The 26,138-nt window shown below is 36.9% G+C and overlaps 1 protein-coding gene and 1 non-coding gene across 2 annotated transcripts in view; one reads left to right on the top strand and one right to left on the bottom strand.

Annotated features, from left to right (window-relative positions):
* Nucleotides 1-26,138, bottom strand: part of IL1RAPL2 (interleukin 1 receptor accessory protein like 2) — a 612,469-nt gene that overhangs the window by 117,158 nt on the left and 469,173 nt on the right. The gene's annotated exons all lie outside the window — the stretch shown is intronic.
* Nucleotides 12,213-12,319, top strand: LOC124514070 (U6 spliceosomal RNA). The gene has a single exon (XR_006962567.1). It is a non-coding gene; the product is annotated as a U6 spliceosomal RNA (small nuclear RNA).

Genomic DNA, 26,138 nt, shown 5'->3' with positions numbered 1-26,138 from the left:
TTCAGGGGTAGGATTTAGTGATTCATCACTTACATATAACACCCAGTGGTCATCCCCAAAAGTACAAGTTGTGAGATATATATATATATATATATACATATATATATCACAATATACAAATATTTAGTATTTGTGTTTATCGTCTTTCCTTATATTGTCCACCTCTATTCCCTATATACTTATGGACATCTTTTGGTTTGGGTCACAAATAAGAAGATAATGGATCCATAATTTTGATATCAGGTAAGGAATCAGAGCTTCCATAGATGATGTACTCCTAATTTCTATTCCACTAGTAGAGGGTAGAGGATTCCGCTTTCCTCTTAGGAAATTGTAATAACTTCACTTTCCTAATAGACTATGCTATGTTAGTAAAGTTTGACTATACTGCAATCTGCATGAGAACATTATTTTTTTTAATTTTTTAAAAATTTATTTTTATTATTTTTGAGAGACAAAGAGAGAGACAAGAGCATGAGTGGGGGAGGGGCAGAGAGACAGGGAGACACAGAAGCGGAAGCAGGCTCTAGGCTCTGAGCTGTCAGCACAGAGCCTGATGTGGAGCTTGAACTCATGAACTGCAAGATCATAACCTGAGCAGAAGTCGGACACAACTGACTGAGCCACCCAGGTGCCCTGAGAACATTATTTTTTAACTTCCATTTAAACCTCTCACAGAGTATGTGCACTTACACAGTACTAGGGTAATTTTGTCCCTCAAGGGACATCTGGCAATATCTGGAGCCATTTTGAATTGTTATAAATAATGGAAAGTACTACTGACATTTAGCTGGTAGAGGCTTTGAAACAACCCAGGACAGCCCTGTCTACCATCAGATAATTTTCTGGCCCTAAATGTCAACAGTAACTGAGATTGAGAAACCTTGACCTTGTGTGCCAACAACGCTATCTGCCTGATATTAGACTGCTTGTATTGAAAAAAAGGACTACACGGAAAAAATACTTTCCTTACTTTCTTAGAATCAGACTATTAATATTGTCTGTAATTTAACCCAGGTATTTATATTTTCTTGTTTTAGAGCCTGGTGATAAGGAGTGAGGGAAATTATAGAAGCTTAAATAATACAAATGGAGGAAGCTTTATGAGTTTGGAAATGTGCAGTACATATAGATGTTTAGTGAATAAAATCATTGTACAAAGTTAAGCAGGTTTTACTTATCTTATGAGATCCAATATTTACATTTAATACAAACAGGAGTGATTTTTCCAGAGCTGTTAAATTGGTGACATTTTCTTTGATCTGGCAGTGTTCAGTGACAATTTTCCCTTGTAATTTAAATTATCGACCTTAAAAACCTTCAATGCACAGAACTGGAGACTAGAAGATAGAAACTATACTAAATTATTTATATTATTCAATCATTGAGTAAAGTGCCTCTTTATGAAACACAAGTTTCATTAATAAAGAACTGTAATAACTAAAACAACAATAATAATAACCCCAAGAGACATTTCAAACTTTAAAAAATGGAAGGTTTGCTTTACATAGCAAAAAATAATAAAATTACTGATTACCTTGTCAAATATTATTTAAGAATAGAATTTTATGTCCCACCTGGTTATTTAGTAAATAAATATGTAGTCACGAAAGCATTATGACTTAGTATCTTGCTGTTTTTCTTATATAATAGCACTAGTTGAGGGAAATGAAAAATACACATAATTATTATCTAGTTTTGACAAGGTGCTATTTAGTTACTTATTCAATTGGTGATATGTAATTACTTAGGAGGCCATTCATCTAACATTTCTTGTGTCTTGGGTGGCAGCCCTTGTAATATGGTACCAAGCAGAATCTAATAGTAAAACAAATTTCCCAAGATTTGTAGCAGTAATCTTTAAAAGATCCCTTCAGTGATGTAGATGTTCAAGTGATAGAAATTCCTTTTGGCCAAAGTGGTAGTCTTTGGGTACCAGGGAATGCTTTTCTTCTCCATTGTTTTGGTTGGCCCCATCTTGCTAACGTCTGAGAAATTCCTAAGTGGATTCTAATGAGCCTAACACCATCAAGGAAAATACAATTCTCTGTGGTCTCTTTGTAGTATAGTTTGGCCTATTATGTTTGTGTGATATTGAAAGGGGTCATTATCTTTGACCAATGGGGAAGGGTACCCAGGTGGACACAATTTTTATTTAAAAAAATTGCTTGATTAGACTTCTGCTTCTGAGAAGATAGAACATATGTACTTTTTACTTTTCATTCTGTTAAGTACAACTAAGCTCTGGATATTATATATAAAACAAACAGAAGACTCTTAAAAGGCAGAAAGAATAATACAGGCTAGGGATCTCAGGATGCAAAGAATGACATGATGGTGAGTGTTTTGTGTTTTCTTTGTGTTTCACATATTCCAGATTTGTTACTTAACAAGCCAGCAACTTAGAAATATCAATAAGCACAAACAAAAAAGTCCAACAAAGACTTGCTCTCTCTAGCTAAAGGACCAGGAAAAGGGCAGCCTAGGAAAATAGAAAAATTTTAGGAAATAATCACCCTACTCTAGCTAAACATCACACAAAAAATTATGGCCCCACACATACTCATGTCAGACAAGGCTGATAGGGGAATTTATACATCTATTCTCAGGATGCTATAACAAGGTACCCTAATACCCCCATCAGGGTGACATCAAAGAAGGTCAAGTAAGAAGCCAAGACTTTCATTTCCACCAGCTGTAATAAGGTCCACCCTCCTCGCTTCCCTTTGTGGTGTCAGTAGACACCATGTGAGGCATCTGGACTTCTAAATTCACCCAGCTGTGATGAGGCACCCCTCAAACTTTCCACAGAGTTGCTCTCAGAGGAAGCCTTTCACCTCTACCACGTGATAATGAGGTCACTCACACCATGGTGTCAGTGGAGAACATGGAAGGACATGGAACTCCCACCCATACAGCAGTAGTGAGGAGATCCTCATTTTGAATGTCAGTGGAAACTGAGTAGTGAACCTAGTCTTCTACCTTCAACAGGCAATATTGGGAGGATGCCCCACCATGATACAAAAGGCTTCGGCAAACTATTATGAACACACTTGAATCAAATGAAAAAAAATAGGAAGCTTTAGCAAAGAACAGTGTGAGCAAAGAATTAGAAAATATAAAGAAGAATCAAATGGAAATTTTAGAACTGAAAAAATACAATAACCAAAATAAGAAGCCCAGTGGTTGGCCTCAAGAGCAGAATGGAGGGGACAGAGCAAAGAATCAGTGAAATGGAAATAAAACAAGAAAAATAACCAATTATGAACAATACAGGGCAAATAGACTGGAAAAAATTAACAGAGCTTGTGGGACCTGAGGGACTAAAACAAAGGATGCAACATTTATGTCACTGGAGTTCCAAGAAGAGAGGAAAATAAAGACAGGACTGAAAATGTGCTCAATGTCTAAGAAAATGTCTCAGAAATGGAATATGACAACAACGTACAGATTCAAGAAGTTGAATGATCTCACAAGTCTCTATGTCTGAAGAGGTTGTCAGGCTTACAGCAGAGAATTTAATTTTAATGTTTGCATGCAAGTTTGAATGTTATCATTGTCAATGAAAACTGTCATTTGTTTTCCTTGAAATGATAGCCTTAAACCATAAGACACTCTTAAATACAGAGAACAAACTGAGGGTTGATGGAGGGAGGTGGTTGGGGGATGGGCTAAATGGGTGATGGGCAGTAAGAAGGGCACTTGTGATAAGCACTGGGTGTTGTATGTAAGTGATGAATCACTGAATTCTACTCCTAAAACCAATACTATACTGTAAGTTAACAAACTAGAATTTAAATTAAAAAAAGAAGTTGAATGAACTCCAAACATGATAAACATAAAAAAAGAAATCCATACCAAGACATTATATTTAAACTCCTAAAAACTAAACACAAAGATAAAATTTTGAAAGTCAGTCAGAGCAAGACAAATATCATATGATTTTACTCATATCTGGAATTTAAGAAACAAAATCGATGAACATAAGAGAAGGGAAGGAAAAATAAAATAAAAACAGAGAGGGAGGCAAACCATAAGATAATCTTAAATACAGAGAACAAACTGAGGGTTGCTAGAGGGGTGGCATTTAGGTGGATGGGCTAAATGGGTGATGGGCATTAAGGAGGGCATTTGTTGGGATGCACCCTGGGTGTTATATGTAAGTGATGAATCACTAAATTCTACTCCTGAAACCATTACCAAATATGTTAACTAACTTGTATTTAATTTAAAAAAACAATAAAAATTAAATTAAATTAGAAATACATATATTGAACAAAGGATTTATATGCAAAATATGTAAACACACATACACACACACACACACACACATCCTACAAATAGATTTTTTAAAAAGAGCCATCTTAATAGAAAAAATAGCAAGAAAGTCTTGAATAAAATTTTACAAAAGAAACTCCACAAAAGATAAACTCCAAATGGCCAATAAACATTTTTGTAAAAGATAAAAATTTGAAAGCAGAGTAAAATGATGCATTATTTACTAGGTGAATATTACTACTTTTATTCAATCTATTGCTGGAAATTCTAGTAGTGCAATAAGGTATAAAAAGAAATAAATGGCATGCATTTTGGAAAGAAAGAAATAAAACTGTCCTTTTTTGCAAGATGGCATGATGTCTATGTAAAAAAATCCCAAATAGCCTATAGAAAGGAATCCCCACTAAAGCTTATAAGTTCAGCAAGGTTTCAAGATATAATATAAAGATTCAAGAAGCAACTGTATTTCAGAAAAAAAGAATCAATTGTATTTCTATTAGATATCATGAAACCATGGATATCAAAACTAAAAATATGGAAACAAAAATAAAAAAAACAAATAAATAAAAATACAATGTCATTTATAATCATTAAAAAAGTTAAATGCCTAAATCTATCAAATCATGTACAAGACTAGTGTGCTAAAAACTACAGAACTCTGAAGAGATAAATCTAAAAAGAAGATGTGAATAAATGGAGAAACACACAAAACAGATTCAACACAGTAAAGATGTCATTTCTCCACAAATTTATATAAAGTTTTAATTCAATCTTATCAAAATTCCAGCAAGACTTTTTTTACATATAAACAAGATTATTCTAAATTTATATGAAAAGGCAAAAGACCTTGAATAGCTAAAGCAATATTGGAAACAAACAACAACAAAAAAAAAACAAAGTGGGAGGAATTAGTCTGTATGATTTCAAGATTTATTATACAGCTACAGTCATCAAGGCTGTGTGGTACTGATGGAGAGATAGACAACAGATCAACAGAACAGGAAATCTAGAAATGACCAACACAAATATATCCAATTGATTTTTTACAAAAATGTAAAAGCAAGGCAATGGAGGAAAGCTAGACTTTTCAACAAATGGTGCTGGAATAATGGGATATCCTTAAGCAAAAATAATGAAACTTGAAATAAGTCTCACAATTTATATAATAAAATTAACTCAAAACAGATTAATTTAAATTTAAAATGTATAACTATAAAACTTTTTGGAAGAAAAAGCATTGAGGAAAATCTTTGGAATCCAGGACTAGGCAAAGAGTTCTTTCACTTAATACCAAAAGCATAATCCAGAAAAAGAAAAATGGATAAATTGGATTTCATCATAATTACAAGGTTTTCTCTTTGAAATACCCTGTTAAAAGGATGAAAAGCAGTCAACAAATTAAATCTACCAAAAGTGACCTTGGTAAGGACTGAAAAACCACAGTATCTTGAAGGTATGGAAGTCATATATGGCCCCCATCTAAAGAGTGGGAGAAAATATGTACAAACCACATATCTGGAAAAGAAACAGTATCAAATCAAATCAAATCAAATCAAAGTAATAGTATCTAGAATATTATGTAGTAATTAAAATAGTATTTCAAAGTTGTCCAGTAAGAAAACCAAGCAATAAATTAGAAAATGGGCAAAAGACATGAAGAGACTTTTCACCAAGGAGGATGTACAGATGACTAATAAGCACATAAAAACGTATTTAACATCATTAGGGAAATGCTAATTAAAACTACAATGAGATGTTACTACATAGTTGACTAATGACTACAAAAAAATAGTAACAACATTAAGTGCTGAGAAGGATGTAGAGAAACTTGATTCATACATCACTGATGGGAATGTAAAATGGTTCACCCACTCTGGAACAGTGGACAGTATCTTTAAAAATTAAATATGCAAATACCATATGACTCAACAATTGTATTCATGGGCATTTATGTCCCATATAAATGAAGACTTACATTCCTACACATATACAAAGACATGTACATGAATGTTTATGTACACTGTATTCACAAATGTTTATGTCCACTGTATTCACAACAGCCAAAACCTGAAAACAATGCTGATGGATAATGGTTAAACAAATTTTGTTGCATCCATACCATGGACTGTTGTTACTCAACAATAAGAAAGAAAAAAAAATTATTAACATGTAACCTGGTTGAACATCCAGGACATTATGCTGAATGAAAAAAGCCAATCAGAAAAGGTTTTATACTATATGATTCTATGTATGTAACATTCTCTAAATGACATTATTACTGAAATGTAGAGCAGTTTAGCAGTTGACAAGTGTTAAGGAGGGAATGGGAGGGAAGTGGGTACTTCTATAAAAGGTCAATGTGAAGGAATTTTGTGGTGATAGGACTGGTCTGCATCGTGACTATCAATGTCAGTATCCTAGTTGTGATATTGCACTACATTTCTGCAAGAGCTTACCATTAGGGAAAACTGGGTAAAGAGTACATAGGATTTGTCTGTATTACAAGCATACCTCAGAGATATTGAAGGTTTAGTCTCAGCTACCACAATGAAATGAATATTGTGATATAATGAGCCAAATGAAATTTTTGGTTTCCCAGTGGACATGAAAATTATTTTTACAGTAGTCTATTAAGTGCATAAGAGCATTATGTCTAAAAAATATATATACCTTAATTTAAAAATGCTACACTGTTAAAAAATGTTAATCCTCCCCCTGAATTTCAGCAAGACATAATCACTAAACACATATCACCATAACAAAATTAATAATAATGAAAAACTTTGAAGTATTGTGAGAATTACCAAAATGTGACACAGAGACACAAAGTGAGCAAATGCTGTTGGAAAAATGGTGTAGATAGACTTGCTTGATGCAGAATTGGCAAAAACCTTTATTTTTTTTAAATGCAATATCTGCAAAGCATAATAAAGTGAAGGGCAATAAAATGAGGTATGCCTGTATTTCTTACAACTGCATGTGGATGTATGATTATCTGAAAAGGCTTAATTAGAAAAATGGTTTTGGGAGGAAAAGAAAAAAAAATCAGCAAACAATGACAATGTGGTGCTTGTCTATTTCTTTTGGGAATGAAATCTGAAGTATTTGCCTTTGGGAACCAAGGTTAGCTCTTGAATGGGATAAGCCAGGCTTTTCTCTACATAGCTGATATAAAATGTTTGTCTCTTTCCTGTCCTTCAAAGATAATTAGTACATGTGCAGAAGCCTAGGAAAACTGGAGTGATGGAACCCAGAAAGAGGACTGAATGACACTTCACTGATGTGGGAAATCTTTTTTTTTTTTTTTATGCTTGCCTGTACAAGGTGAAGGATCCCTTTTTTTTTTTAATCCTAAGGTATTTTAAAATCTATAAATCTATATAATTCACAAAAATAAATAACTTTTATTTAGGCACTAATGTTGAAAACATTGTAAAATTACAAAGAAATCAACTACTTGTGAGGTGTAATAAATATCAAACAATATTAGATAATTTTACAGGTATTTGAATTGAATCATAAAACTAAGTTGTTTTCATTGTTTTAGATTTTAAATCAGGGCAAGTTTATAAACTATCCTATATTTTGCACCCCATCTTTGCTCAAAGAAGCAAAAACCCATTTTGAAAAAAAAAACTACAAGAAAGAGATAAAAAATAAATTCAATATACATGCTCAGCTAGTGAATATTTTATTTCAGTTACTCACTAAACAATTAACAGTGAAATTAATCTCTTCTAATCTGTTCAAAATGAAAGAAAACATCTTACTGTTTGTTGTTTTCATAAAAACAAATAATCTTAAATAGTATTACAGTGGATATAATTTTAAAAAGTGAAGTATTTTAGAAATCTATCCAGAAAAATATAACAGATTTGCTCTTATAGTTTGGCTTTATTCTTTCAAATGGTAGGAGAAAAACAGTACATCATACTGCTGTATAAAGGTGGGTAAACTGTACACACACACACACACACACACACACACAATAAGGGCTCATTAAACTTCCTTTTATCTAAGGAAAGTTATAACCATTCAGGACAAGGGTCCAGGTTTGAAAATCCATTGTGCTTTCAATAAGATAAAGGATAAAGACATATGATTATTTCAATAGATGCAGAAAAACCCTTTGACAAAGTGCAACATCCATTCATGGTAAAAACCTTCAACAAAGTAAGTTTAGAGAGAACACACTTCAGTGTAACAAAAGACATATATGAAAACCCCACAGCGAACATCACAGTCAATGGGGAAAAACAGAGCTTTTCCCCTAAGGTCAGGAACAAGACAAGGATGTCCACTCTCACCACTTTTATTGAACACAGAAGTAGGAATCCTAGCCACAGAAATCAGACAACCACAACATACATACGTACATACATATATGACATCCAAATCAGTAAGGAAGAAGTAAAACTTTCACTATTTATAGATAACATGATAGTCTAGAAAACCTGAAAGACTCCACCAAAAAACTACTGGAACTGATAAATTAATTCAGTAAAGTTGCAGAATACAAAATCAATGTGCAGATCTCTTGCATTTCTATCACTAATAATGAGGCAGCACAAAGAGAAATTAAGAAAATGATTCCATATACAATTTCACCAAAACCCATAAGATACCTAGGAATAAGCTTAACCAAAGAGGTAAAAGATCTGTACTCTGAATACTAGAGATCACTTATGAAAGAAATTGAAAAGGACACAAAGAAATGGAAAGACATTCCGTGCCCATGGGTTGAAAGAAAAAAATATTGTTAAAATGTCTATACTACCCAAATGGGCTATCTGCACATTTAATGCAATCCCTATCAAATGCCAAAAGTTTTTGTCACATAACTAGAACAAACAATCCTAAAATTTATATGGAACCACAAAAGACCCCGAATTGCCAAAGCAGTTTTGGAAAAGGAAAAACAAAGCTGGAGGTATCACAGTTCTGGACTTCATGTTATATTACAAAGCTGTAGTGATGTAAACAGTATGGTACTGGCACAAAAATAGATAAATAGGTCAAAAGAACAGACTAGAAAACCCAGAAATAAACCCACAATTATGTGGTCAATTAATATTTGACAAAGCAGGAAAGAATATCCAAGGGGAAAAAGACAGCCTCTCCAGCAAATGGTCAGCTACATGCAAAAGAATGAAACTGAACCACTTTCTTACACTATACACAAAAATAAAATCAAAATGGATTAAAGACATAAATGTGATACCTGAAAACATAAAAATCCTGGAAGAGAATACAGGCAATAATGTTCCTGATGGTGTTAGTCATAGCAATATTTTTCTAGATATATCTCCTGAAGCAAGAGGAAATAAAAGCAAAAATAAATTACTGGGACTACATCAAAATAAAAAGCTTCTGTACTGTGAAGAAAACAATCAACAAAACTAAAATGCAATCTGTGGAATAGGAGAAGATATTTGCAAATGGTATATTTGATACAGGATTATTATCCAAAATATATAAAGAACTTATAATACTAAACACCCAATAAACAAATATTCCATTTAAGAAATGGGAAGATTACATGAAGAGACATTTTTCCAAAGAAGACATTCAAATGGCCAACAGAAGCATAAATGGATGCTGAACATTGGGGTGCCTGGGTGGCTCAGTTGGTTAAGCACGCAACTCTTGATTTTGGCTCAGGTCATGATCTCACGGTTCATGTGACTGAGCTACCCATCGTGCTCTTTGTTGACAGTGTGAGGCCTACTTGGGATTCTCTCTCTCCCACTCTCTGCTCCTCTCTCGCTTGCGTGGATTTTCTCTCTCTCTCTCTCTCTCTCTCTCTCTCAAAATAAACTTTAAAAAACTGTTTAAAAAAGATGTGAATATCAGTCATCATCAGGGAAATGCAAATCAAAACTTCAATGAGATATCACGTCACACCTGTCAGAATGGCTAAAATCAAAAACACAAGGGAAAAAAAAACCCACAAGAAACAACAAGTGTTGGTGTGGATGTGGAGAGAAAGGAACCCTCTTGCAATGGAGGTTCCTCAAAAAGTTAAAAATAAAACTATCCTATGAACCAGTAATAGTCCTACTGAGTATTTACCCCCAAGATACAAAAAAAGAAAAACTAATTCAAAGGGATGCATGCACCCCTATGTCTATAGCAGTATTATTTACAATATCCAAATTATGGAAGCAGCCCAAGTGGCCATCAATCAATGAATGGATAAAGAAGATGTGATATATATACAATGGAATGTTACATGGCCATAAAAAGAATGAAATCTTGCCATTTGCAACAACATGGATGGAGCTAAAGAACATTATGCTAAGTGAAATAAGTCATGAGACAAAGACAAATAACCATAAAGTTTCACTCATATGTGGAATTTTGGAAACAAAACAAAAGAGCATAGGGAAAAAATAAAGAGAGAGGCAAACCAAGAAACAGACTCAACCATAGAGAGGCAACTTCTTGGTTACCAGAGGGGAGGTGAATCAGGGGGATGGATAAAATAGGTGATGGAGATTAAGGAGTACACTTCTCATGATGAGTGCTGGGTGTTGTATGGGATTGTTGAATCACTATATTGTACACCTGAAACTAATATAATACTGAATGTTAAATATACTGGTATTAAAATAAAAATATACAATTAGGCTCAAGGAGAATTTAGAACAAATTGCTAGATGATAGACTCATAATAAATTAAGGACATATAGGAATATATATGGATGCCCTTAATATTTTGAGGTTGATATTATGGATAGCATCATCCTACTACAACCATATATATCTTGATGGTCTTGTCAAGAATAGCATGATTGAGGCAGAAAGAGAGAGAGTAAGAGCAAGAGTGAGAGTGACAGCAAGCGTGAGAGCAAGAGTGAGAGCAAGAGTGTGCACAGGCAGAGGTAAAAAGAGAGAGAGAGCACCCAAGTGCAAACACAGCTGCATTAGCAAGGGTAATAATAAATTTTGTAGGGCCTATAAATATGACAAGGAAATTGACTTTATGTACAAAATTTAAAAAAAAACACTAAAATTGTTTTAATGGTTAAGAATATTAGTTGAAAGTTATGTATAATGTATGTGTGATCCATGAGTCTGGGGCAAGTCAGGAATAGAACAAACAACATTCTGGACAGTGAGTTGTTGCTTTCTTTAGAACAAAGAATGTGCTTCCTGTACAGCTAAATTCAGAACTTTTGATTTGAGAGATAGAGGAATCCATGATATCCTTTGCCAAACTTGTCAACTATATACTCTGTTAAAGGGAAGGAGAAAACCAAAGAGCCTCATGAACTAAAGGTATTGTCATAAAGGCCAGTAAAAAACAAGGTACCACTTATTAGCAGACACCCAAATGAGTGATGGGTTAGGTCTTATGGTCCTCACCTTGCAAGAAAAAAAAAAACAAAGATAAGGCATGCACTCAAAGACAAAAAAAAATGAGATAACCACTAGACAATACACTCTTTGCAGACACATATCCATAGCTTAGTCATTTTGGGTTTCCGAGAACACCTGATGAACTGCTTTACACAAAACAGGTAATCAATAAATATGTTTTGTCTTTCTTCCGTTGAATAATAGTAGAAAAATAGGCTGTCATATGAAGACTTACTATTAAGGTATGGTGATTCTTTTACTTTCATCCGTATACTCTCCATTCCAAAACAAACAAAAAACAAATAATGGGAACACGTATATGTAGAACTCTTACTCCTTTCTTCTCTTTACACATACTCCCTCTACAATGACAAAAAGATAAAAAAAAATGGGGGTGCACATTGGTGGTTTAGTCAGTTAAGGGTTCAACTTTTGATTTTGGCTCAGGTAATGATCTCATGGCTCATGAGTTTGGGCCTCACAGTGCAGAGCCTGCTTGGGATTCTCTCTTTCCCTCTTTCTGCCCCTCCCCGTTCATGGGTACACATATTCTCTCAAAATAAACATTTTTAGTGCTCGCTTCGGCAGCACATATACTAAAATTGGAATGATACAGAGAAGATTAGCATGGCCCCTGCGCAAGGATGACACACAAATTCGTGAAGCGTTCCATATTTTTTTTACCCAAGGGATACAGGAGTACTGATGCATAGGGGCACTTGTACCCCAATGTTTATAGCAGCACTCTCAACAATAGCCAAATTATGGAAAGAGCCTAAATGTCCATCAACTGATGAATGGATAAAGAAATTGTGGTTTATATACACAATGGAGTACTACATGGCAGTGAGAAAGAACGAAATATGGCCTTTGTAGCAACGTGGATGGAACTGGAGAGTGTGATGCGAAGTGAAATAAGCCATACAAAGACAGATACCATATGGTTTCACTCTTATGTGGATCCTGAGAAACTTAACAGAAACCCATGGAGGAGGGGAAGGAAAAAAAAAAGAGGTTAGAGTGGGAGAGAGCCAAAGCATAAGAGACTGTTAAAAACTGAGAACAAACTGAGGGTTGATGGGGGGTGGGAGGGAGGGGAGGGTGGGTGATGGGTATTGAGGAGGGCACCTTTTGGGATGAGCACTGGGTGTTGTATGGAAACCAATTTGACAATAAATTTCATATATTAAAAAAAAAAAGTCCGAGACTCGACAGGAAGATGGCGGAGTAGGAGGACGCTGGGCTCACCGCGTGTCCCGCTGATCACTTAGATTCCACCTACACCTGCCTAAATAACCCAGAAAACCGCCAGAGGATTAGCAGAACGGAGTCACCGGACCCAAGTGCAGACGAGAGGCCCACGGAAGAGGGTAGGAAGGGCGGCGAGGCGGTGCGCGCTCCACGGACTGGCGGGAGGGAGCCAGGGCGGAGGGGAGGCTCGCCAGCCAAGCAGAGCCCCCGAGTCTGGCTTGCAAAAGCGGAGGGGCCTGACGGACTGTGTTCCGACAGCAAGCGCGACTTAGCGTCTGGGAGGTCATAAGTTAACAGCTCTGCTCGGAAAGCGGGAAGGCTGGAGGACAAAGGGAGGGTGAGCTGCGGAGTCCCCGGACGACAGAGCTCAGTTTGGCGGGGAACAAAGGCACTCGCCAGCGCCATCTCCCCCGCCCATCCCCCAGCCAAAATCCCAAAGGGAACTGGTTCCTGCCAGGGAAATTGCTCGCTCAGAGCAAACACCCAACTCTGTGCTTCTGCGGAGCCAAACCTCCGGCTGCGATCTGACTCCCTCCGGCTGCCACAGGGCCCCACCTGAAGTGGATCACCTAAGGAGAAGCGAGCTAAGCCTGCCCCCCCTGCCGCCATGCACCTTGCCTACCCACCCCAGCTAATACGCCAGATCCCCAGCACCACAAGCCTGGCAGTGTGCAAGTAGCCCAGACGGGCCACACCAACCCACAGGGAATCCCGCCCCTAGGAGAGGGGAAGAGAAGGCACACACCAGTCTGACTGTGGCCCCAGCGGTGGGCTGGGGGCAGACATCAGGTCGGACTGCGGCCCCGCCCACCAACTCTAGTTATACACCACAGCACAGGGGAAGTGCCCTGCAGGCCCTCACCACACCAGGGACTATCCAAAATGACCAAGCGGAAGAATTCCCCTCAGAAGAATCTCCAGGAAATAACAAGAGCTAATGAGCTGATCAAAAAGGATTTAAATAATATAACAGAAAGTGAATTTAGAATAATAGTGATAAAATTAATCGCTGGGCTGGAAAACAGTATACAGGACAGCAGAGAATCTCTTGCTACAGAGATCAAGGGACTAAGGAACAGTCACCAGGAGCTGAAAAACGCTTTAAATGAAATGCAAAACAAAATGCAAACCACCACGGCTCGGATGGAAGAGGCAGAGGAGAGAATAGGTGAACTAGAAGATAAAGTTATGGGAAAAGAGGAAGCTGAGAAAAAGAGAGATAAAAAAATCCAGGAGTATGAGGGGAAAATTAGAGAACTAAGTGATACACTAAAAAGAAATAATATACGCATAATTGGTATCCCAGAGGAGGAAGAGAGAGGGAAAGGTGCTGAAGGGGTACTTGAAGAAATCATAGCTGAGAACTTCCCTGAACTGGGGATGGAAAAAGGCATTGAAATCCAAGAGGCACAGAGAACTCCCTTCAGACGTAACTTGAATCGATCTTCTGCACGACATATCATAGTGAAACTGGCAAAATACAAGGATAAAGAGAAAATTCTGAAAGCAGCAAGGGGTAAACGTGCCCTCACATATAAAGGGAGACCTATAAGACTCGTGACTGATCTCTCTTTTGAAACTTGGCAGGCCAGAAAGAATTGGCACGAGATTTTCAGGGTGCTAGACAGCAAAAATATGCAGCCAAGAATCCTTTATCCAGCAAGTCTGTCATTTAGAATAGAAGGAGAGATAAAGGTCTTCCCAAACAAACAAAAACTGAAGGAATTTGTCACCACTAAACCAGCCCTACAAGAGATCCTAAGGGGGACCCTGTGAGACAAAGTACCAGAGACATCACTACAAGCATAAAACGTACAGACATCACAATGACTCTAAACCCGTATCTTTCTATAATAACACTGAATGTAAATGGATTAAATGCGCCAACCAAAAGACATAGGGTATCAGAATGGATAAAAAAACAAGACCCATCTATTTGCTGTCTACAAGAGACTCATTTTAGACCTGAGGACACCTTTAGATTCAGAGTGAGGGGATGGAGAACTATTGAGCATGCTACTGGAAGCCAGAAGAAAGCTGGAGTAGCCATACTTATATCAGACAAACTAGACTTTAAATTAAAGGCTGTAACAAGAGATGAAGAAGGACATTATATAATAGTTACAGGGTCTATCCATCAGGAAGAGCTAACAATTATAAATGTCTATGCGCCGAATACCGGAGCCCCCAAATATATAAAACAATTACTCATAAACAGAAGCAACCTTATTGATAAGAATGTGGTAATTGCTGGGGACTTTAACACCCCACTTACAGAAATGGATAGATCATCTAGACACACGGTCAATAAAGAAACAAGGGCCCTGAATGAGACACTGGATCAGATGGACTTGACAGATATATTTAGAACTCTGCATCCCAAAGCAACAGAATATACTTTCTTCTCGAGTGCACATGGAACATTCTCCAAGATAGATCATATACTGGGTCACAAAACAGCCCTTCATAAGTTTACAAGAATTGAAATTATACCATGCATACTTTCAGACCACAATGCTATGAAGCTTGAAATCAACCACAGGAAAAAGTCTGGAAAACCTCCAAAAGCATGGAGGTTAAAGAACACCCTACTAACGAATGAGTGGGTCAACCAGGCAATTAGAGAAGAAATAAAAAAATATATGGAAACAAACGAAAATGAAAATACAACAATCCAAACGCTTTGGGATGCAGCGAAGGCAGTCCTGAGAGGAAAATACATTGCAATCCAGGCCTATCTCAAGAAACAAGAAAAATCCCAAATACAAAATCTAACAGCACACCTAAAGGAAATAGAAGCAGAACAGCAAAGGCAGCCTAAACCCAGCAGAAGAAGAGAAATAATAAAGATCAGAGCAGAAATAAACAATATAGAATCTAAAAAAACTGTAGAGCAGATCAACGAAACCAAGAGTTGGTTTTTTGAAAAAATAAACAAAATTGACAAACCTCTAGCCAGGCTTCTCAAAAAGAAAAGGGAGATGACCCAAATAGATAAAATCATGAATGAAAATGGAATGATTACAACCAATCCCTCAGAGATACAAACAATTATCAGGGAATACAATGAAAAATTATATGCCAACAAATTGGACAACCTGGAAGAAATGGACAAATTCCTGAACACCCACACTCTTCCAAAACTCAATCAGGAGCAAATAGAAAGCTTGAACAGACCCATAACCAGCGAAGAAATTGAATCGGTTATCAAAAATCTCCCAACAAATAAGAGTCCAGGACCAGACGGCTTCCCAGGGGAGTTCTACCAGACGTTTAAAGCAGAGATAATACCTATCCTTCTCAAGCTATTCCAAGAAATAGAAAGGGAAGGAAAACTTCCAGACTCATTCTATGAAGCCAGTATTACTTTGATTCCTAAACCAGACAGAGACCCAGTAAAAAAAGAGAACTACAGGCCAATATCCCTGATGAATATGGATGGAAAAATTCTCAATAAGATACTAGCAAATCGAATTCAACAGCATATAAAAAGAATTATTCACCATGATCAAGTGGGATTCATTCCTGGGATGCAGAGCTGGTTCAACATTCGCAAATCAATCAACGTGATACATCACGTTAACAAAAAAAAAGAGAAGAACCATATGATCCTGTCAATCGATGCAGAAAAGGCCTTTGACAAAATCCAGCACCCTTTCTTAATAAAAACCCTTGAGAAAGTCGGGATAGAAGGAACATACTTAAAGATCATAAAAGCCATTTATGAAAAGCCCACAGCTAACATCATCCTCAACGGGGAAAAACTGAGAGCTTTTTCCCTGAGATCAGGAACACGACAGGGATGCCCACTCTCACCGCTGTTGTTTAACATAGTGCTGGAAGTTCTAGCATCAGCAATCAGACAACAAAAGGAAATCAAAGGCATCAAAATTGGCAAAGATGAAGTCAAGCTTTCGCTTTTTGCAGATGACATGATATTATACATGGAAAATCCGATAGACTCCACCAAAAGTCTGCTAGAACTGATACATGAATTCAGCAAAGTTGCAGGATACAAAATCAATGTACAGAAATCAGTTGCATTCTTATACACTAACAATGAAGCCACAGAAAGACAAATAAAGAAACTGATCCCATTCACAATTGCACCAAGAAGCATAAAATACCTAGGAATAAATCTAACCAAAGATGTAAAGGATCTGTATGCTGAAAACTATAGAAAGCTTATGAAGGAAATTGAAGAAGATTTAAAGAAATGGAAAGACATTCCCTGCTCATGGATTGGAAAAATAAATATTGTCAAAATGTCAATACTACCCAAAGCTATCTACACATTCAATGCAATCCCAATCAAAATTGCACCAGCATTCTTCTCGAAACTAGAACAAGCCATCCTAAAATTCATATGGAACCACAAAAGGCCCCGAATAGCCAAAGGAATTTTGAAGAAGAAGACCAAAGCAGGAGGCATCACAATCCCAGACTTTAGCCTCTACTACAAAGCTGTCATCATCAAGACAGCATGGTATTGGCACAAAAACAGACACACAGACCACTGGAATAGAATAGAAACCCCAGAACTAGAGCCACAAACGTATGGCCAACTCATCTTTGACAAAGCAGGAAAGAACATCCAATGGAAAAAAGACAGCCTCTTTAACAAATGGTGCTGGGAGAACTGGACAGCAACATGCAGAAGGTTGAAACTAGACCACTTTCTCACACCATTTACAAAAATAAACTCAAAATGGATAAAGGACCTAAATGTGAGACAGGAAACCATCAGAACCTTAGAGGAGAAAGCAGGAAAAGACCTCTCTGACCTCAGCCGTAGCAATCTCTTACTCGACACATCCCCAAAGGCAAGGGAATTAAAAGCAAAAGTGAATTACTGGGACCTTATGAAGATAAAAAGCTTCTGCACAGCAAAGGAAACAACCAACAAAACTAAAAGGCAACCAACGGAACGGGAAAAGATATTTGCAAATGACATATCGGACAAAGGGCTAGTATCCAAAATCTATAAAGAGCTCACCAAACTCCACACCCGAAAAACAAATAACCCAGTGAAGAAATGGGCAGAACACATGAATAGACACTTCTCTAAAGAAGACATCCAGATGGCCAACAGGCACATGAAAAGATGTTCAGCGTCGCTCCTTATCAGGGAAATACAAATCAAAACCACACTCAGGTATCACCTCACGCCAGTCAGAGTGGCCAAAATGAACAAATCAGGAGACTACAGATGCTGGCGAGGATGTGGAGAAACGGGAACCCTCTTGCACTGTTGGTGGGAATGCAAATTGGTGCAGCCGCTCTGGAAAGCAGTGTGGAGGTTCCTCAGAAAATTAAAAATAGACCTACCCTATGACCCAGCAATAGCACTGCTAGGAATCTACCCAAGGGATACAGGAGTACTGATGCATAGGGGCACTTGTACCCCAATGTTCATAGCAGCACTCTCAACAATAGCCAAATTATGGAAAGAGCCTAAATGTCCATCAACTGATGAATGGATAAAGAAATTGTGGTTTATATACACAATGGAATACTACGTGGCAATGAGAAAAAATGAAATATGGCCTTTTGTAGCAACGTGGATGGAACTGGAGAGTGTGATGCTAAGTGAAATAAGCCATACAGAGAAAGACAGATACCATATGGTTTCACTCTTATGTGGATCCTGAGAAACTCAACAGGAACCCATGGGGGAGGGGAAGGGAGAAAAAAAAAAAAGACGTTAGAGTGGGAGAGAGCCAAAGCATAAGAGACTGTTAAAAACTGAGAACAAACTGAGGGTTGATGGGGGGTGGGAGGGAGGGGCGGGTGGGTGATGGGTATTGAGGAGGGCACCTTTTGGGATGAGCACTGGGTGTTGTATGGAAACCAATTTGTCAATAAACTTCATAAAAAAAAAAAAAAAAAAAAAAAATAGACCTACCCTATGACCCAGCAATAGCACTGCTAGGAATCTACCCAAGGGATACAGGAGTACTGATGCATAGGGGCACTTGTACCCCAATGTTCATAGCGGCACTCTCAACAATAGCCAAATTATGGAAAGAGCCTAAATGTCCATCAACTGATGAATGGATAAAGAAATTGTGGTATATATACACAATGGAATACTACGTGGCAATGAGAAAAAATGAAATATGGCCTTTTGTAGCAACGTGGATGGAATTGGAGAGTGTAATGCTAAGTGAAATAAGCCATACAGAGAAAGACAGATACCATATGGTTTCACTCTTATGTGGATCCTGAGAAACTTAACAGGAACCCATGGGGGAGGGGAAGGAAAAAAAAAAAGAGGTTAGAGTGGGAGAGAGCCAAAGCATAAGAGAGTGTTAAAAACTGAGAACAAACTGAGGGTTGATGGGGGGTGGGAGGGAGGGGCGGGTGGGTGATGGGTATTGAGGAGGGCACCTTTTGGGATGAGCACTGGGTGTTGTATGGAAACCAATTTGTTCAATAAATTTCATATATATAAAATAAAAAAAAATGTCCAAACACACACACAAAAAGTAAATAAATAAACATTTTTAAAAAGATAAAAAATGAGTACAAAAAAATTAACGACATAGGTCAACTTCCCAATATTTCAACTAAGACAAAAACTTGAAAATTGCAAAGATGAGAGAAATTTTGGTACATCTTTCAGATATGCCATGTTAATACCAATGATTTAATTCCTTAATCAATAGTTATCATTTTTAGAGGAATTAAAATCAGAAAAGAAAACATATCATTGCTACACATTCTACTGTCTGATTCATGCTTTTTCAAAGACCCAGATTTATGGCTAAATGGTAAATCAATTCTCTCCATCAAAAGTGTGTTCTATTTTGTACCCTGACATTGAAGTAATACAGATTAGTTGCAAAATAAGATGAGTTTATTCATAACACTTTTGCAGCCAAATACGTCCACTGGAACATAAGAGCAACATTGTCTGGACAATATTATAAAGCCAACAAACCAAAAATTACAAAGTAATTGGAAGTAAAGAAGACAATTTCAGAATTAGAAGATAAATGCTTATTTTTTAATTAAAGAAATACACACACACACATACATATATAGCACGGGATGGGTTGGAATGAGGGGATAGGATGTAGCATGGTAGGAGAGATGAGATGTCCTATGAATTTGTACTGTGACAGACTAAATATTTGTGCTTGGTGCTTGAGTCCTGGCTTTGACCCCAAGATATATTTTTGTTTTCAGTACAGAAAAGTAATACATGGACACTTGTTAGGAAGAGAATCATTGGCTCAGTAGATCAGGGGTATGGCATAATGTTACTTTCCTTATGTGTGGCTTACAGCAGTAGGAAGTATGCAAATAAAGTTCTAATGAAAAGAATTCATCTTGCATGGTCCTACTGAAGAAGCTTCTCTCTCAGAACCACATGAGGATTTTCCACCATTTCAGTTATTTCTAACATTTTTTGAAACGGACAAGATTTGATACAGCTTCAAAGGCAAGCTACTTATAAATTTGTCCTTGAATTAATATAGACAAACTCCATGTTAATATTGAATATTAAATATGAACTTCATTCAAAATATCAAAGAAAATCCTCTCTTCATTTCCAGTTTAAACCTTCCTTTCTCACAGGCTAAGGGAAGTGATTAAAGGAGATAAAAGAAAAGTGGAATTTGAGCCTATGAAGTATTCACCTAGAGAGGACATAAATGTCCTAATAGAAAAACTAAATTTTGCTTCTCCATTTTGGTAGGGGAGAGGGAGACCTAATCTCTGTCTTCCACTGACCCCTAGAAATATTGACAAGAGTTTGTAATACTTCACAAAATTTTTCTGGATTGAAGATTTCAAAAGATCTGAGCATTCATTTTCAGCCATCATCTCAAATGTCAAAGGATGACTAACTCACATTCAAGACACTGGAATCTCCAGGGCTTGCTTTTGACATTTATGTGTTTTCTTTCTTATTCCTGGATCAAGCTGGGCACATTTGAAGGATGTTACTTGTAGCTCTATAACTCTTTAACATAAGGAATATGCATGCACAATATTTATGTGTGTACATACACACACATTGTGAAAGTTACAAAATAAGGCCTCAAAATCAATTTATAAAGGAGATTGGTATTCAGCCTCCTGACATATTCCCCCAAATAATATGCACAGGCAATCACACATATACGTGAAATATACTAGATGGTCCTGTTCTCTTAAAACATTTAATCTCAGAAAGGAAGCTTTATTTATTTTGAGAAATTCTGAAGACATATCTTAAAGATAAATTTCATATGGATAATATTTGTTTGAAGGTGAAAAAGGGAAAACATTTTTTTTTCTTTCTATCTAGGTTTTTAATTGCTCTACTTCCTGGAGAAAATATACATCATGACTGTCTACCTCATTTAAAGAAAAAAAATTCTCAGCAAAAAGGAAGAAAGGAAGAAAGTCAGGAAAAGAAAATGACTGATACAACAAAGCATAAAATGTCATTTTTATATCAGATATGTTGTGAATCCCTTTGCCTGGATTCACAAACTCACTGCGTTTCCAAAAGTTTCGATTTTATACAGCATCTGCAATGTGCCATTACTTTACCAAGCAATTGGTAAAGGCTCTGCTTTTGAGCATCACAAATTATTTCTATTTTTCTGTTCTGTTACATTCTCATGCATTTTTTAAAAATGTTTTTATTTATTTTTGAGAGAGAGAGAGAGAGAGAGAGAGAGAGAGAGAGAGAGAATGAGCGGGGGAGGGGCAGAGAGAGGGAGACAGAATCCAAAGCAGGCTCCAGGCTCTGAGCTGACAGCAGAGAGCCAGATGTGAGGCTCGAACTCGTGAACCATGAGATCATGACCTGACTGAAGTCGGACACTTAACGGACTGAGCCACCCAGGCACTCCTCATGTACTTTTTTAATGCCAGGCATAAATGGCAAAAAAAAAAAAAACCCACAAAAAACAAAAAAACAAAAAAACACACACAATAAGAACAAGGACAACTCCGAAATCTGAAAGGACGGTATTTTCTAAGGATCCCAAAGGTTTTCTTTCCCCATTCCAGTATTACACAGTGCTACTTAGTTTAGCACCATGTTGGTATTGTTGGTCTTTTGGATTGTTTGGCTCTTGTTTTTCTTACTGACCTTTATTACATTGTCCTCTATTAGTGTGCATTTACTCTGGTCTTCCCATCTAGATTGTAAGTGGAGGTAATATTTTCCCCTTCCCTTTTTTCCCTCATAGATCACATCATGGTATTGGCTATTCAGGAGGTAGCCAATAAAAATTTGTTAATGAAGTGATAACATACAATTGGTGTCACAAGATACAACTTCACCAGATTCTGATCACCCTTCTGATGCTTCCTTTCCCTTGCCTTGTGACTTCCCTTGCCTTCCCTTCCCTTCCCTTTCCTTTCTTCTTTCTTTCCTTCCTCAGGGTATATTATATTTATTGTGGGCCTGCTACGTAGTTTGCATTATATTGGCATAAAAATTAGTATAAATCACCGATTTTTCCTTTCAATGAGCTTACATTTTAATCAGGGAAATAATATTTACATGAGAAACTATTAAGTAAGATTTAGTGTCTCAATGAATGGTAAAGACAGTAAGTGTTGTGAATTCAGAGAAGGGGGCATTATTGGGTTTCATTTAGTTAAAAGAGGTCTCTTAGAACAGAAGCTATTAGAAATGATCTCTGGAACAAAAATGCCTCACAGTGTTCTTGCAAATACCAAGTAGGCTAATGAATTTGAAGGCTTAAACATGGCAAATAATCAACAAGTAGCATTCATAATGATACTATGATGATGGAAAAAAGATGAAAAAGAGGACTGGTCAGGAGAGGCTTTCAACATTTAGGTAGTAGAAAGCACCTAAGGAAACAGTAGATTTTAGGATAAGTATGGCATGATGGAAACAGTAAAGTTAAAATAGAAGACTCATTGTGAGTAATAAAAATAACAGAGGGGGAAGGTCCATGTCAAGATTGAGGAGGACTTTGAGTGTCAGGTCGATGCATTAAGACTTACTTTTCTACAGGTGAGGAGCCCTTGGCATTTGATGGATTCTTATTGCAGTCTAATGGTTCTTTAGGCCCTTTCACTAAGACAGGCATACCATTACCTATATTTCCCCAACGTGACTCAGTGAAAGAAAGATTTAGACAATCAAATGAAAGTTTTTATCTAAAGTTGTCTGTTAAGTGGGTCGACAGTTTCTTTTTATAATGCCAGCCTCTTACCTCTTGCCTTAGAATGACTGAGCCAAATGGTTATTTTGATATAGACAGAGCAAATGTGGCTTCAAAGACATACACTTAGTGAATGCCAAGTGAAAATATTATGGATTACACTGAAATTATTACTGTATGGGATCACATTCTCCCATGTTGCCTCACATCCTGAAACTATAAAACAATAATTAGCTATTAAATTGGCCTCAAACACCGAATATGCCAAGTGTTATGCAAAGCCTCCACATGCTCTCAAAAGATCTTTACAGGAGAGTGAACAGAATACTGAAAAGTGGAAGAATCAGCAAAAGAAGAAAATAAACAGTTGGAAAAGAAAGGAAGAGCAGTGGGGCAGAACCACAGTTTTCAATAATCTAAGAGGATAAAAAAATCATACAATAAATTTCCATAATTGGGAATAACTGAGAAATTGAAACTTCATTAAGCGGAAGTATAATGCAAAAAAGCACATTGTAAAACTAGCACATTAGAGAACGTGATGCAAATAAAGATACAGGGATCATAGAATCATAGAATTGAAGAAAAATCTTGAGATATCCTTTTGCCCATATTTCTCATTTTAATTTCACCTCAATTACCTCAGACAAGAGAGGATCTATCCTGTTTGAGAGCAAAATGTGAAACATCCCAGAAGTAATTTCATAACTTCCATAGTGATGTATTCTGATGTTTGACAGCTTTCACTGCCAGTACATTCTTTCTTAAACTTTCTCATTCTATAGTGTTATTTCCTGTGGCTCTGCCCTCACTTCAGATGGGGAGCATCTGGTCCTAATGATTGCCCTTCAGGTCCTAGAAGATCATTACTCAATCACCTCTTAGCCAGCTTTTCTATGGGCTGAACAATCTCAATTCCCTTTGGTTTTCTCTTCTTCAGTTTATTTCCCTGCTTGTTTATCATTTCTTTTCTGGGATAGATTTATAATAAGAAAAACAATCTTGCTGTATTTCATTCCAAATAATCATGCAATTAAAGTTCTAACTTAAAAAAAAAAAGAGTGTATATCCGCTTAGGCTTCTAAGGCCAAGAATATTTTAAAAATTAGCCTTTTTTTTTCTTTTCTCGATGACAAATGCCAGTGGAAAATCTTACTTAACCTAAAAAAAAAAAAAACAAAACAGTATGTCTCTAAGGAGTTGAACTGTGCAGAACTATTTTTGCTGTGGACAGAGATCAACCTCCCCCCCCCACCCCACCCCGTCTTCATGGGTAAATCGTATAGTTACATAAAAGGAAAAATTTCTCAAAGTGCCACTGACATAGGAAGTTTTACCAACTTATATAGCCTCAGGCAAGGGTTATATTCCTGAACTCTGAACCCACCTTTCCTAGTTCTTCTCAGTATCACAAATGAAGCTAATAATGGAGGAAAATCTCTAGGCTCTCAAATGATAAAGTAACATTCTTTCTAAAACCTAGGGGGAAAGTACTGTCAGAGGGTTCAGAAAGTCATAATTTTAAAATATAGTAAGTCATCTGTGAATGGCTAACTCACCCCCTGAAATTCAGATGATAGTTTTATGAATTGTTTCTAAGGCAATATAATTTGCCAAAATAATTGTATACTATGCCATTTATAAAGTCTTGATTTGTCTCTTCACTTGGAAGCCGAACCCCTAGGCCACTGTTAGAATTAGGCATAAGTTCTGTATTAAAGAGGGCAAGATTATCATGTGAACTTTTTAGTTTAATTCTATTACATGGCCACTGAGTTCCTTGTGAATCTGTAATATACACCAGGTGGTGTGCAAATATGCTGTTGTTTAGAGAAGAGTGGCAAGGGATTCCATTCAGGGTGAAATGTTCTCTTTCTTTAATATTATTATTTCTATAAAGAGAAGATTTGGGAAAATGTCACATTTTAAAATAAATAGCAGACATTTTCCCCATGGCATATCAGTTTGATTTAGTAAAAAAATTAAAGAATATGAGTCCCAATAACATTAGTCACCAAACAAAAACACAAAGGAAACTTTGTCCTTACTTTCTAATAGAATAATAGTTGGAACTCAGCTACTCTGTAAGAGGGCCATTTCCCTCCATCATCATGAAATGCTTCTCCAAATGTCCCTGTAAACCAGTGACTCTCAACTAGGAGGAATTTTGCCCCCTACCCAGAACCTTGGCAATATCTAGAGGAATTTTTGGTTGTCACAACTAAGGGTGGTAAGGCTATTGACATCCAGTGGTTTGAGGCCAAGGAGGTTGCTAAATGTCCTACAGTTCACAAGATGGGGCCCCACACAAAGAATTATCCAGCCCAAAATGTCAAGAGTGCTGAGACTAAGAAATTCTGGCTTAGCCTAAAGAGTGCCCCCTGACTGACATCACTGACTTACACCACTATCTAGGGGAGGACAGCCCTTTTTGTAGTCAGAACTTTGTGTCACAGTCTGCTTTACTCAGGATGTTGTTTTTCTACTATTGTGCTGTATACTTGGCTCTACTACCTCTCTCTTTCGTACTTTCTGAAGGATGGGAAGGCCTGAGAAGACTTAAGATACTTTTCTTCACCTTCTTTGGAAGACTGTGCCAACTTCTACCCTAAGGGCTGTGTACTTCCTGCTGTATGTTCTCCAATCTCTAGTCTTGTGGGAAATTCTAGAGTGAGCATACACCCTTTCTCTGATGAGATGACAGGAATGCTACTTTCAAGTTCAGAGAGAGCCAAGCTATCCTGCCTTACTCCTTGAACACTTCCATTTCTATCCCCAGGCAGATTTCCTACACATGCTTTCCCTTGATTTCTTGCTTCTACCTCATAGCTTCTGGCTACACTTGTGTGCCCTCAACTCAAGTATTTGTTGGCAAGTTTCCTTCACAGTGATTTAAGTCTGGCTAATAAGTTTTCAAGTTCATAATGACTATGATTTAGTACTGGAAGCAATATGAGTCATTCTGGTTAATCAAACACTCTGGTTAACTGAGAATCATTAGAGACACCATGCCAGAATCACTGTTTTATCAAGGAATTGAAAAGAAACCAAATACACTAAACACTAAAACTATGGTGAACGTCATTTAATCTCTACTTGACA

The sequence above is a fragment of the Lynx rufus genome, unplaced genomic scaffold (genome assembly GCF_022079265.1).
Source record: "Lynx rufus isolate CCGP_SWC_20201006 ecotype Redwood Valley unplaced genomic scaffold, mLynRuf1.p SCAF_19, whole genome shotgun sequence".
Taxonomy (NCBI): Eukaryota; Metazoa; Chordata; class Mammalia; order Carnivora; family Felidae; genus Lynx; species Lynx rufus.
The sequence above is the reverse complement of the archived record's forward strand: the minus strand, read 5'-3'. Positions and strand labels throughout refer to the sequence as shown.